Source organism: Macrobrachium nipponense, chromosome 12 (genome assembly GCF_015104395.2).
Source record: "Macrobrachium nipponense isolate FS-2020 chromosome 12, ASM1510439v2, whole genome shotgun sequence".
Lineage (NCBI taxonomy): Eukaryota > Metazoa > Arthropoda > Malacostraca > Decapoda > Palaemonidae > Macrobrachium > Macrobrachium nipponense.
In genome coordinates this window covers 55,277,797-55,290,076 of record NC_087205.1, presented here as the reverse complement: position 1 = coordinate 55,290,076, position 12,280 = coordinate 55,277,797, and the positions used below count along the sequence as shown (strand labels likewise).

Sequence of the window (12,280 nt, the reverse complement as noted above, 5' to 3'; positions counted from 1 at the left end):
ATTTGAAATGTTGCTAGAAGACGCATTTGATAACGGACGACAAATCCCCCTATGTGGCATAAAATTTGTAACCGATTTTCTATCTTGAAAAGATTCTAGCGTGACTAAGATAAGCAAATTATGTTTTTAACGTTATTTTCCTCTGAAAGATACATTATTGTCTTGACGCGCCCCAAAGTTAATCAATACCTTTTTTTCTGCCTTCGGGAATTTCGGAAAAAATATCGAAATCGAATACCTCCTGAACTTGACTCATGTCAAATATTTCAAAGAATTATGTGTATACGTATACCTAATGCCATTAACAATGATGGATGGAGGATCTGCAGGACAGAGGAGGCACAGACTCAAGCGAAAGGGGGAGGGAGGGAGGGGGCTGTTGGTAGGGGAGAGGGAGTCTTATGCAGTGTAAAGTATTTCTTTTTGTTTAAACAAAGATCAAGGGGAAAAAATCAGGGCTGACTTGCATCGCGCAACGTAAGCTCTCCTTTCACGGGCCATCGCACCCACCGGATACAAGGAATGAACTCCGGAAGGGAAGTTGGTGGAGGAGAAACCAAGGCGCCCTCCGCCTCCTTCCTCCTGGTTCCCTCCTATTGCCCCCCCCCCCTCTCTCTCTCTCCTTCTCCTCTTCTCTCGTCTCTCTCTCTCTCTCTCTTTTCTTTGTTTTTTTCCTACTGCTCCCGTGGGGCAATGGCTGAAGGTGGTTGATTTCTTACAATGTAAATAGCTGCTTTCCATTTATAGTCAGGAAGGGAAAACACTCTGGTGCTTGGCTTATTTGGGCATTTGTTCGAAGGAGGAGTCTGTTTATGTTTATTGTTCTTATTCGTTTTTTTTTATTCATTTTGATGAAAGGGTTTCTCCTCTTCTTCTCTGACCTTTTGAGAAATTAACCAAGTAAATGTACTTCCAACTGCATGAAGATTGATAATGCAGTACAATTTGATTGGACGGTTAAATGGAGTTTTGCCTTTGGTTTTTTAAAGATAAAATACATATAACAGGGATATACCCGGCTTCATTTCAACATTTCCAACGAGGACCTTGCGATTTTTTTTCGGTAACTGTAATGTACCCTTTTCATCTTCCTTCATGAAGTCTGCATTAACGTACCCCAAGTGATGAGTAAATTTTGTTACTCTTCAATAAGCGTTAAATTTAAAGAATTTTATAGAGGTCGCGCGGAGAATAATGTTTCCTTCTTTATTTTGCCTTTTGCCTCTTCGTAGAAAATGACGATTCCATGGCTTAGTTATGGTTCGGGAGATGGAATGACTAAGCAGCAGGAATTTTGGAAAAGGCGACCCGATCATCGGGAGGGTTACCAGAAGGTGGGGAGGGGCCTGGGTTTTGGGGATTGGGAAGTGCTGGACGGACTTTGGCCGCGAAACGGTTTGGGGTTTGTGAACTCATGACGTAGTTTGGGAAGTCTGTAGCAGAATTAATTTTGATTTCTCTGGATTTGCCTTTATCTTTTTTTCCGAAATTTACTCACCGGACGATTGATTTTGTTTCTCTGTTTCTCACACACACACACACCGGAACATGCTACACAAATATAATTTCTGACTCATCATGGTTCCGAACCCGTCTCTCGAGGGAGAGTCCGGGGCATTAGCATTCCGGCCCTTTGTGCCCGAATTGCCAATGCCTTGGACTCTCACTCGAAAGACTGGGGTTCGGTCCCGTGATGAGTCAGAAATTTATTTCTGCGAAACGTGTTCCCACGTTCATTTACATAATATCTAACAGTGAAATGGGCAAGTCGGATGAAATGTTAGCAATTAGAGCGCTGATTTGGTCGGAAGTTGGTTAAATTTCTCTGGTATGTTGGGCCTTAGCCGTCTGCCCGGGAAGAACTTTATGACCTCTGTAACCGAATTGCTGATGTCCTTGCGCTTACACTCGAAAGCCCGGAGTTCGGTCCCATGGTGAGTCAGAAATATATATATATATATATATATATATATATATATATTATATATATCTATATATATATATATATATATATATATATATATATTATTAATATATAATTAATAGTTATCTCGACATATCTATATACATGTATATTATTGTATAAATTATATATATATATAGATATCTATATATATATATAATATATATATATTTAATTGTTATGTTATCATATATCATTATATATACATTGGTATATTAATGTTTATATAATATACTTATATATAATATATATAATATATATTTTTTTTTAATAAAAATAAATATAAAGTATATTTTTTTTTTTATAAATGTACTATAAACATAATATATATATAATTCTAATATAAATATATATATATATTATCTATATATACCGTTATATATATTATATAATTATATAATTTATATATTATATGTATATAATAATTCATTTTATTAATGAGTTATTAATTACATTATTATATTATATGTATATTACGTAATTTATGTATGATATATAATAATATATATATATATTATATATATATATATATTATATTGACTTTTATAATGCTTATGAAAAGTAGAAAGAAACCAGAATTTTTGGGGGTTACAAGTGAGGCGATGTGGCTAAGAGGCCGCTAGGATTTATAAGGTATGCTGTATAAGGGAATAATTATTGGTTATTAAGGTTAATGCTCTGTATAAGGGAATAATTATTGGTTATTAGAGGGTTAATGGGAGGGATAGTTGAAACTGAGCACTGTAGGGGCACAATGTTACTTAGTTTATGATTTAAGGTGTGCGGTAGGATTCTGATTGAGAAACTATTACAGTTTGCATGAGACAAGGAGTGAGAAAATTTTGAAAGTAAAAGGAAAGAGCTGTATGCGGCATGCTTGGACCCGAAAATGCTAATGATACTTGTAAGGAAGAGTAGAGGCATTGAAGCTTAAGTCAAGCTGCTCTTATGATGAGAGTGAATCATTTGTTAGAATATCAGATACAAATAGTAATTAGTATGGAGCAGGAAGGGATCTGAGACAAAGGTGTGATAATTATTCATTCGTATTTGATGTTTTTATGAATGAATTTATGCGAGAAGTCAGGGAATTGACCTTCTTGCAAAAGTGGGATAAAACAGTTTGTAACAAATGGATTGTGAAGGAATGCTATTTGGATAAGATACAATTCTAATTGGAGATAGTGACGAGATAATACGGATATTATAGAAACAGTTTGAAAGTGTTGTCAAAGAAGTGAAAGTTGAGAGACAATTTGTGAAAAGAAAATGGAACAATGAATTGAAAAGAATGAAAGCATTTGATTTCTGTAGATATGTAAATGTTGGAATGAGAGAAGATAACAGTTTCAGAATAGGTGAAGTAAGAAAGGCTGCCGGGTGTGTGTTAAAAAAGAGACTTGCAGTGTTTAATCCAGGGTTAAGGAAGCCAAGGTAGGCATGTACGATTGCAATCTTAAGCTCGTCATCCTTTATGCAAATGAACTGTTGATACTGGATCCATTTGGAAAGGGACGGTTGAAGCTGTTGAGATAAACTATAGAGGAGGCAGTAAGAAGACCTTAGAACGTGAGAAATATGGAAATATATAAAGATTGATCAGAGCATTTTGCAAGAATAAACTATGCTTAGTTAGTCCAAAGAATGTACATTTGGAAAACTTATTCGAGAGGAGGAGTGGAAGGCCTATAGGGGCTGGATAAAAGGAATGAGGAATATATTGGAAAGGGATGATCTAAATAACCAGGAGGTCCGAGTGTATGGAAGATTAAAGTAAAGTCAATAGTGCAGTGTGTTCAAGGGGCTTAATGTTGTAGATTTCTAGGCAGGTGATTCAACCACCGTTCACAGCTGTTATCATATTATTGTGTGTGTGTGTGTATATATATATATATATATATATATATATATATAATATATATATATATATATATATATATATATATATATATATATATATATATAAGTATAAACCTCAATACAATACATTCTGTATCCCTTTCACAGAGGTGTGCGGCAGTGTGCAGTTTTCCATAAAAAGAAGTGGAGGAAATATACGAATACAGGAAGTGATAGACAGTGAAAATAATTTTTTAGCCGATCCTGTAAAAGTGTTTATTAATCGTCTTGCTTATTTCGATAGGCATATCTTTCATCAAGTTGGCTAGTTTTTTTATGTATGCTTACATCTGTGCGTCTGCAAATAGCTCTTCGTTTCACGAAAGGGAATGACAGCTGCGATTTGACCTTGATGATGTGACGTTTGTGTGCCTAGGAATCATTTTTGCTGAACTTGGTTTTACTTTAGGGTTGTGGATGGAGTCTAATTAGTTGTTATGGTGAAAATGCTTCTGTATGTGCGCTGTGTAGACAACGGAATTTATGCCCTTTTTTCATTTTAATATTTTTGCTTGTCATTGTGAATATTTGGATTTTAAAAGTTTTAGAGACAGATATGGTAAAACTTTTTATTTTATGTTCTTAGGTCAGTTTTATTTGCTGTTAATATCTTTAAATGTAAATCAGAAGGAAATTAAATAAGATTAAAATTTCAACGTCTAATATAAATAAGCCCGAAATTTAACATACATAATAATATTATAAAATCTAACTATCCGTTTGTGTTCTTAAAGTTAGTATTAATCATATAAAAATAGAAATTCCTAACTTGTAAAAATGAAAAAAAAATATGTATGCCATCGTCCCTTCTAAAGATACCTGTCTACGAACCTGCTTCTCACAGCAGTGAGGGATTTACTCCTAACTTTGACCATTCTTCAATGAATGTTATTTTTCTAGAACTACCCTTCAATAATGTTTATATTTCATTCATAGGTTTTCTGGCTGGGCATATTTCATTTAATTTTCTGAAGAGATTTTAAGACATAAAACCCTTCTAGTATGCCAAAGAGGGGCTCAGTATATTAGACTTCAGATTCAGTTTTATCTTACTTTCTTGAAATTTGTGTTGGTTGCTATAATAAGAGATTAGCCTTTCAATTTCTTAAAATTATCTTGTTAAAGGCTTGGTCGATAGTTATGTGCTATGAAGGGATTTGTTAATCCATTAGCCACTAAAATAAATTGCCATTTAAACGAAACTCTGAGAACGTTGTCACTTTACTACAGTGAGTTTCAGGAAGATGGGGCCAAACAGATTCGAATCAATAATTTCCATCTGATGCAATGCAATGCAATGCAATGCAATGCACGAACGTAGAGAGATAGGGTAGAGAAATGTTCATTTGTGTAGCAGAACTTCCACACGACATAATTTCGAGTTTTTATCTTTTGATGTTTCTATATTATGACTTCATTACACTATTCTCTTGAACTGTCTATTTGTTGATCTCTTTGCCTTTATCTCGTCTTTGCTTTATATGTCTGTTCATCCTTATGTTAACACATATGTTGTGAAAGATTTACTTTCCAAGTCCTTTTTTTATCTGTTTCAGAACGTTTCCTTATTTCTTTGTTTACCTTTGACTAAACTCGACCTCACCTCTTTTCTCTCTCTTGTATTGCATTTGTATCATTGCATCCTGAATAGAGTGCCTCATACTATAAAAATGCATGCTGGAAGGTAATTTTATTTGGACACCGAGTTCACTGACTCAGACTCTTTCATGGCGACATTAAATGAAGCTGACAGATTTTGACACTGTGGGCTTCAACAAATGCTCTCACTCGGTGGAGTTCAGTGAGTCTATGGTTTATCGGAAGTAACAAATTGAATTCCTTTCATCAATGTTGCTTTTATTTTTAGCATTTGATAGTACTTTTAACACTCCCAAGGTTTTTCTGGCAAAATTTTCATCTACGTTACTTAAGTTTGGAACCCCTTTCTTTTTTCTTCTTACATGATATCAAACTATATTCTTTTCCTAATTATCGGGACTTCTGTACTAGCTACTGTCGTTTGTTTTTCGTGAAATTTCCCCCTTCATAGTGCATATTATCGATTCATGGCAAGAGAAGAAAGACCCCGTCTCATAATGGACTCGTGTTGGTTATGAAGTTTTTTTGTCACTTACATTGTTTACTGTTATTTTAATCCATTGTGTATGTTTACTTGTCTCATGAAGCTTGCTTAAACATTTAGAATACTGCATTAAAAGTCTGTTCATGTTTGTAAAGGGTTTCATGTTCTTACATGTTCATGTTATGTGTGATGGTGTAATAACCATTTATTTTTAATATATGCAATGGCATTATTACTTCAGATATAATCATATTTGCTGACATTGTCTATGGTAAAAAATTGTTGACAGTTTTATTCAGGCCACAGTTGGATGAGATTCACATCAGAAAGGCTTCCTCTTTAGTCACTCCAGATAGATCAATGAATCTACTATCATTTTTTAAGTCGAATTATTAAGCATCCAACACTTGTCCGTCATGAGGCCAAGGGGACAGATTACCACCGCTTGTGAGGAACAATATATTAACAAATTTCTTATTACAGGTCGCTTTAATCCACAGTTAAAAGTTTTCACTCCTTTTATTCGAGGTAAGTCGGTTGTCGGCGCACGTGTGATCCGGTAACCCGGAGAGAAAGACAATCCAACCTCCTCAGCCGTTTGCATGAATATATATATACATAATAATGCTTCAACAATTGTATGGATTAAAGAACGCGATATGCTATTATAATCAGCAGTCTATTCCCCGACCCCCTTAATCCACCCATCCCTCCCAAAATCAACGTCCCCTTCCCCAACCCCTCTGCCCCGTCCCTCAGCCGTCCACCCGTGAGTCTTGACCCATATGTGATGTGGCTATACCCTTACCACAATTTGGAAACGGTCTCCGCCCCTTCTCCCTTGTTCCCTTTCCATGCTATTTTGCATACATAGTCACTGAGATCGTTTTGAGAAAACGTTGAGTTGACGAGCATTATCCATCTGTGCTAAAAATGACATGGGTCCTTTGCCCTATCAACTTGACCATGCTGGGAGAAGCGAGCGGTTCACCCTTTTTTGACGTTCTTTTCCTTCCATGGCCAAGTTGATTCGCGAATTCGCTCCCAGACACCATTTTCATCTTTAGTGCCACAACGAAATATGATGATGGTGAGATGATGACGATGATGTTGATCATATCCTATTGGATCTCACGCAATGGTGTTGGTCGCAATCTGCCTCGGCTTGAGGGGGAAGAGAACTCTCGTCTTTGGAGATAGTATCTTGCGGAAAGGAGTCTCTTCATTTAGCTTAAACCAGTGGTCACGGAAATGACGCGAACGTTTCTCGTGATCACTCTACACACTCTGATACGTTTCTCTTCCTCTTTAAGTCGAGACAATTTACGACAGGCATTGTGTGTGAGATCTTCTAGGATAATTCAAACGCTATGATGATATCTCGTCAATTGAACAAGATTATTTTTAGTGGTGACTTGAATTGCATATACCAAGAACCAAGAAAAATAAAAGTATAAACATATATGTATATATGTGTACATACGTTTAGCGCATATAATAGATATATATCTATATATATATATATATATATAGATACACAATATATATAATATCTATATAATATATATATAGTATAATATATTATATATATGTTGTATTATGTATGTATGTGTATGTATGTATGTATGTATGTATGTATGTATATATGTATATATATATATATATATATATATATATATAATATATATATATATATATATATATATATATATATATATATATATATATATATATATATATATATATATATGCTTATGAATGTACAACCTGGCACGCCAACATACATGAACAGTACAGCATATGTTGATAAACTTAAGCACATTTAGATATCTGTACAGAAGCATACGTCTCGGCGTGTGTAAACTGAATCCCAGCGAGATACATGTACATACGTATATAGTTGTAAATAGAAGTCCCAATTGACACATTAGCCTCCTTGCGTGAAGACTGTTTCTCTTCTCATCCTTTGTGTTAGTATCTGTTTTCCTTATACGGTGTCATTAAAAAATCATCAATAATTTGGTGACTTAATCATCTAAAGTCTAAAATCTTTTTCACCGTGATCTATTAAGTTAGCATATACATAAATCTTTTGATGTAGAACATTCCTGTGAGACAAAGTTGAACCAGTTATTATTATCATAGTATAATACCCCGTATGTTTCACCTCTTCCAATGTTCTGTGATAGCTCATTGTCTGAATTCAGCTAACAAAGAAATGTTGAAGTACACGAATATACTAATAAAATTTCGAAAAACAAGGAAGATTCAAGCTAGACATAATTAAACGATTTTTATTTATTCATTTATTTGTTTTAAAGTAAAGTACTAAGTGGAAGTTGAATCGATGCGTTATGGAGTAATATAGCGGTAATGCAATTCCGTATCCTCTGACCGAAAAGGGCGACGCTGATTCCAAATGGAATTCAAATGAAAGTTGCTGTTATAATATCCACCGTGCAGAGTAAGAAAGTATTTTGTAGTAAAAACAAATGTGCGGCGCAATTACACTCACGGCCTTTTTGATCGGAGATTTTATTTATGATAAGAAAAGAAAAATAACATACTGAAAGTAATAATTTCGAGAAGAGCATGTCCTTTGTTTGATCCATTTTCGCCACAGAATACTTCAAGTTTTCGTGTTTCAGGAACTGATGTAAAATCGAAGTGAAAAGTGAAAGAGATGCCAAAGGCTCCAGATTGATTGATTCACATATTTCAAAATGGCTGTTCAATCATCGTTACATGGATCTCTTAGAGTTTGGCATCGGAATTATAATAATGATAATTATTATTGATAGTGCATTCGTTCCTTCAAAAATAATAACGTTTGCTTTTACGATGTACTCACGACATGTCCGTTACTTTATGCTCCTCTGCATTTTCGTGTTAAATGTTTTGTTAAACGTAGATACCATTGCCCATCGTATTTGATTAGACATGGTGTTTTATATTGCTATTGTTACACGTTAACTCAAAAATTATGCCAGTGCTTAGTTAATTTTGCAGTTGCTTTTATGTCATCATGTACGTTATGTTACCGTTCGTTTTCTTGTTAAAGATTTTGCGACAGTTAAAGGTGCCGATATACATTACATTTTCTACATTGTAATAGTGATTATAATCTAAACAGAGCGAGCCAGAACGACCATCACTCTGGGAAGCCATTATACTCAGACGCCGGTTGTTTTTCATCAATATAATTACAATGTATGCATAAATTTTACGTACATGAAGATTCTAATGACGTTTCGACGACATTCGGTTAACGGTGTTCTTGGAAGAATTGATTTAGGTAAAACTCCCTTTGCACAATTTTCGTCCATATAAAAGTTCAGCGTCTACAAGCAATTCGCCTCGATAATTCCATATTGCATGGTAAATATATTGTGTATGAAATATATAGCACCATATGAAGTTGTATTAAATTTAGTATATAGTTTGTATAAGTCGCTCATGACGGCATATATAATATTTATATGTATATATTATTGGCATTTAGATTGTTTATATATATATATATATATATATATATATATATATATATATATATATAATGTGTGTGTGTGTGTGTACACGCACACACACAAACACACACACATTTTATATATATATATGTGTATATATATATATATATATTTATATATATATATATATATATATATTATATATATATGTCATGTGTGTGTTTGTGTGCTCGTATATTTTTTTTATTCCAGATTGGCCTATTTAGCCACCTATTTTATTATGATCTTGAACTGCTCAGTTATTTTTGTTTTTTTTTTTTACTGAAAGAAGAGCTTTCTAATGCCTGTGTTCTTAAAACTTGAAATATCAGACAGGTATCAAGTTCTTTGCTATAAAAATTATCAACGCTTGAAGTTGCAGGAAGATATTTATTGTTAGTTAACTATGGAGAATAGTATGATTTAACTATGGAGAATAGTATGGTTTAAATGCCAGTACATGACGTGAAAATAAAATTTTGAGTATTATTATGGATTACCACTATTACCGTCTCCAAATAGAAGCTTACCGAGTAGAATTTTTACCTGTAGTAATACCACATTCATTTATTTAATTAAAAAATAGCACTAGCTCCACAAACTGTAGTTTGTACTATGTCACCGTTTCAGATCATATTAGTTTTTAACACTTAAAATTTCCTTATTCCTCTTTCGTTATTAAAGACTTTGCGGTCTTTGTGACGTCATAACTGATTCCGAGTATCTGAATGTTTTTGCCAATAACGGATCATGTGTTCATAGGAAGGGCACATTTCTTGTGCAGTGTAACTCGAGCTTTCAGGCATATGAAGTCTTCCTTAAAAAAAGAAAAAAAGAAAAAAACACATATGACCAAATCCCAGTTGGTACGTTTAGCAAGCTAGAATGTTCAATTTATTGCTTAGATATTTTTTCATTATCTTTCTAATGTTTTACATTAGCGCAGGAGCTTTCCATTTTGTTTAGTGAAGATGAGTACTGGTATGACCTAACCATTGAGTAATTATATTTTGATTCCATACAATAGTGGTTGATAGATTGATTGTCTCTAACGGTTGGACTTATCAATTTTGGTATATGTATGAGGCTATGTGCACACAAAGTAATGAGGAGTAAGTATGTGACCGTCATGTGATATTGAAAATATATGATGTTAGCTAAAATGTAGATTTTTTAAATGTTGCAAGTGTTTCTTTCGTACTGGGACAATATCGATCAATCAGATATAACTTTGCACCAAATGAATTATGTTAACAATTTTCCATTCTAAAGCTAAAAATTAATTGCGTTTGAATATTGAAAAGCCGTCAGTTATTGGACATTGCGTCATTACAAAATGTTTGTTAGAATTGCTTTTGAAGTCCCGTCGGCCAAAGAGAATCCCTTTGATAAGGGAAATTGCGGTAGCTTTTATATATATATATATATATATATATATATATATATATATAGATATATATATATATATATATGTATATATATATATATATATATATATATATATATATACACACACATACTACATACTACATACATACACATACACACACACACACACACACACACACACATATATATATATATATATATATATATATATATATATATATATATACATACATATATACACACACACACACACACACATATATATATATATATATATATATATATATATATATATATTATATATATATATATAATATATACCTTTTTTTTTCCAGCAGATGTTACATAACATCCATGACCTGATAGACCTTGCTTACTGCCAAAAGCCCAAATGATATATGAAAGACTGTTTTCAGAGAGTACCTTTTCCTTTAGCGGAAGAATTAATTACTCCTGCGCAGGCATTTTCTCCTTCTCTCGTAGTTTCTTGGTGACACTGTAGGCCGTTCATATATTTGTGTTTGTCCGTGATGTCTCGAACGGTAGTTCATGAATGAATCCTGTATCAGGTTACTGTCCTTTTTTCAAATAACATTCTAAGCTGTGAATATGCGGCTGATAAAACTCGCTTACTAGATTTGGCCACATGTTTCCATAGAGAAATGTTTGGCTTTTGTAATTTGACAGATCGATATTTTTTTTAAGCACTCACGAATGTGTAATTTAACAGGGTAAAGCCTATGTTTCGTCCATTTTTATAGCCATGCACTCTGGTTAGGTCAGTAATAGCACAAAAAAAAGACCTGAAATATTTATAGTATTTTATTTTAGTTATAGGGTTTGAATTTCATATTTTCATATGAGTTAATCTGGTCAACTTTTGACGCATCTAATTTGGCTGTCATAATGAGAAATGAAGCCTCGTGGATTTGTCTCGCAAAGATGCACATCTGATTATTACTAGTTAAATCTTCACTTTTTGCCTCCTAGTCGCTATAATTAAGAGGACAAATTAATGGAGTGTGGTGACTGCATCCCATGACTGAGCATGCTAGTTTCTATCGAGAGTATGAGTCACGGGGTACAGTGACCACACTACATTCATTTCTCTCGCTTAATTATGGTCGCGCAATGTCGAATGGCTATTGCGATTGTATATCGCTTTATCTCGGTACATTACCTTCCATTAGGCCATCTACTCACGTAAAGCAGTTTAATATTGATGTTTTTGGACTTGAACGTTTTTTTGGGGGAAGATTTTGATTAGGAAGTTGTGGAAAGATGTTATCCTTACCAGCCCGATTTCACTGATAGGCGAAAGGACTCGTGTTCGCTGTGGCGTCTCCGTTATCCTACCGAACGTGTCTCCCATTCTGTGGTGTTTTGTGCCGATTCCAATGTCCAGTGCCAATACCTTGAAGTGTGTGTCCTCATCATAAG

General features: G+C 33.9%; 1 long non-coding RNA gene across 2 annotated transcripts in view; it reads left to right on the top strand.

Annotated features, from left to right (window-relative positions):
* LOC135225005 (uncharacterized) overlaps positions 1-6,482 on the top strand; it is a 604,582-nt gene extending 598,100 nt beyond the window's left edge. The window contains exon 4 of one of the 2 annotated variants that reach the window (XR_010316869.1): positions 6,429-6,482. This is a non-coding gene — a long non-coding RNA (uncharacterized LOC135225005). The remainder of the gene's footprint in view (positions 1-6,428) is intronic. The other variant, XR_010316870.1, reaches the window with a different exon arrangement.
* The last annotated feature ends 5,798 nt before the right edge of the window (positions 6,483-12,280 follow it).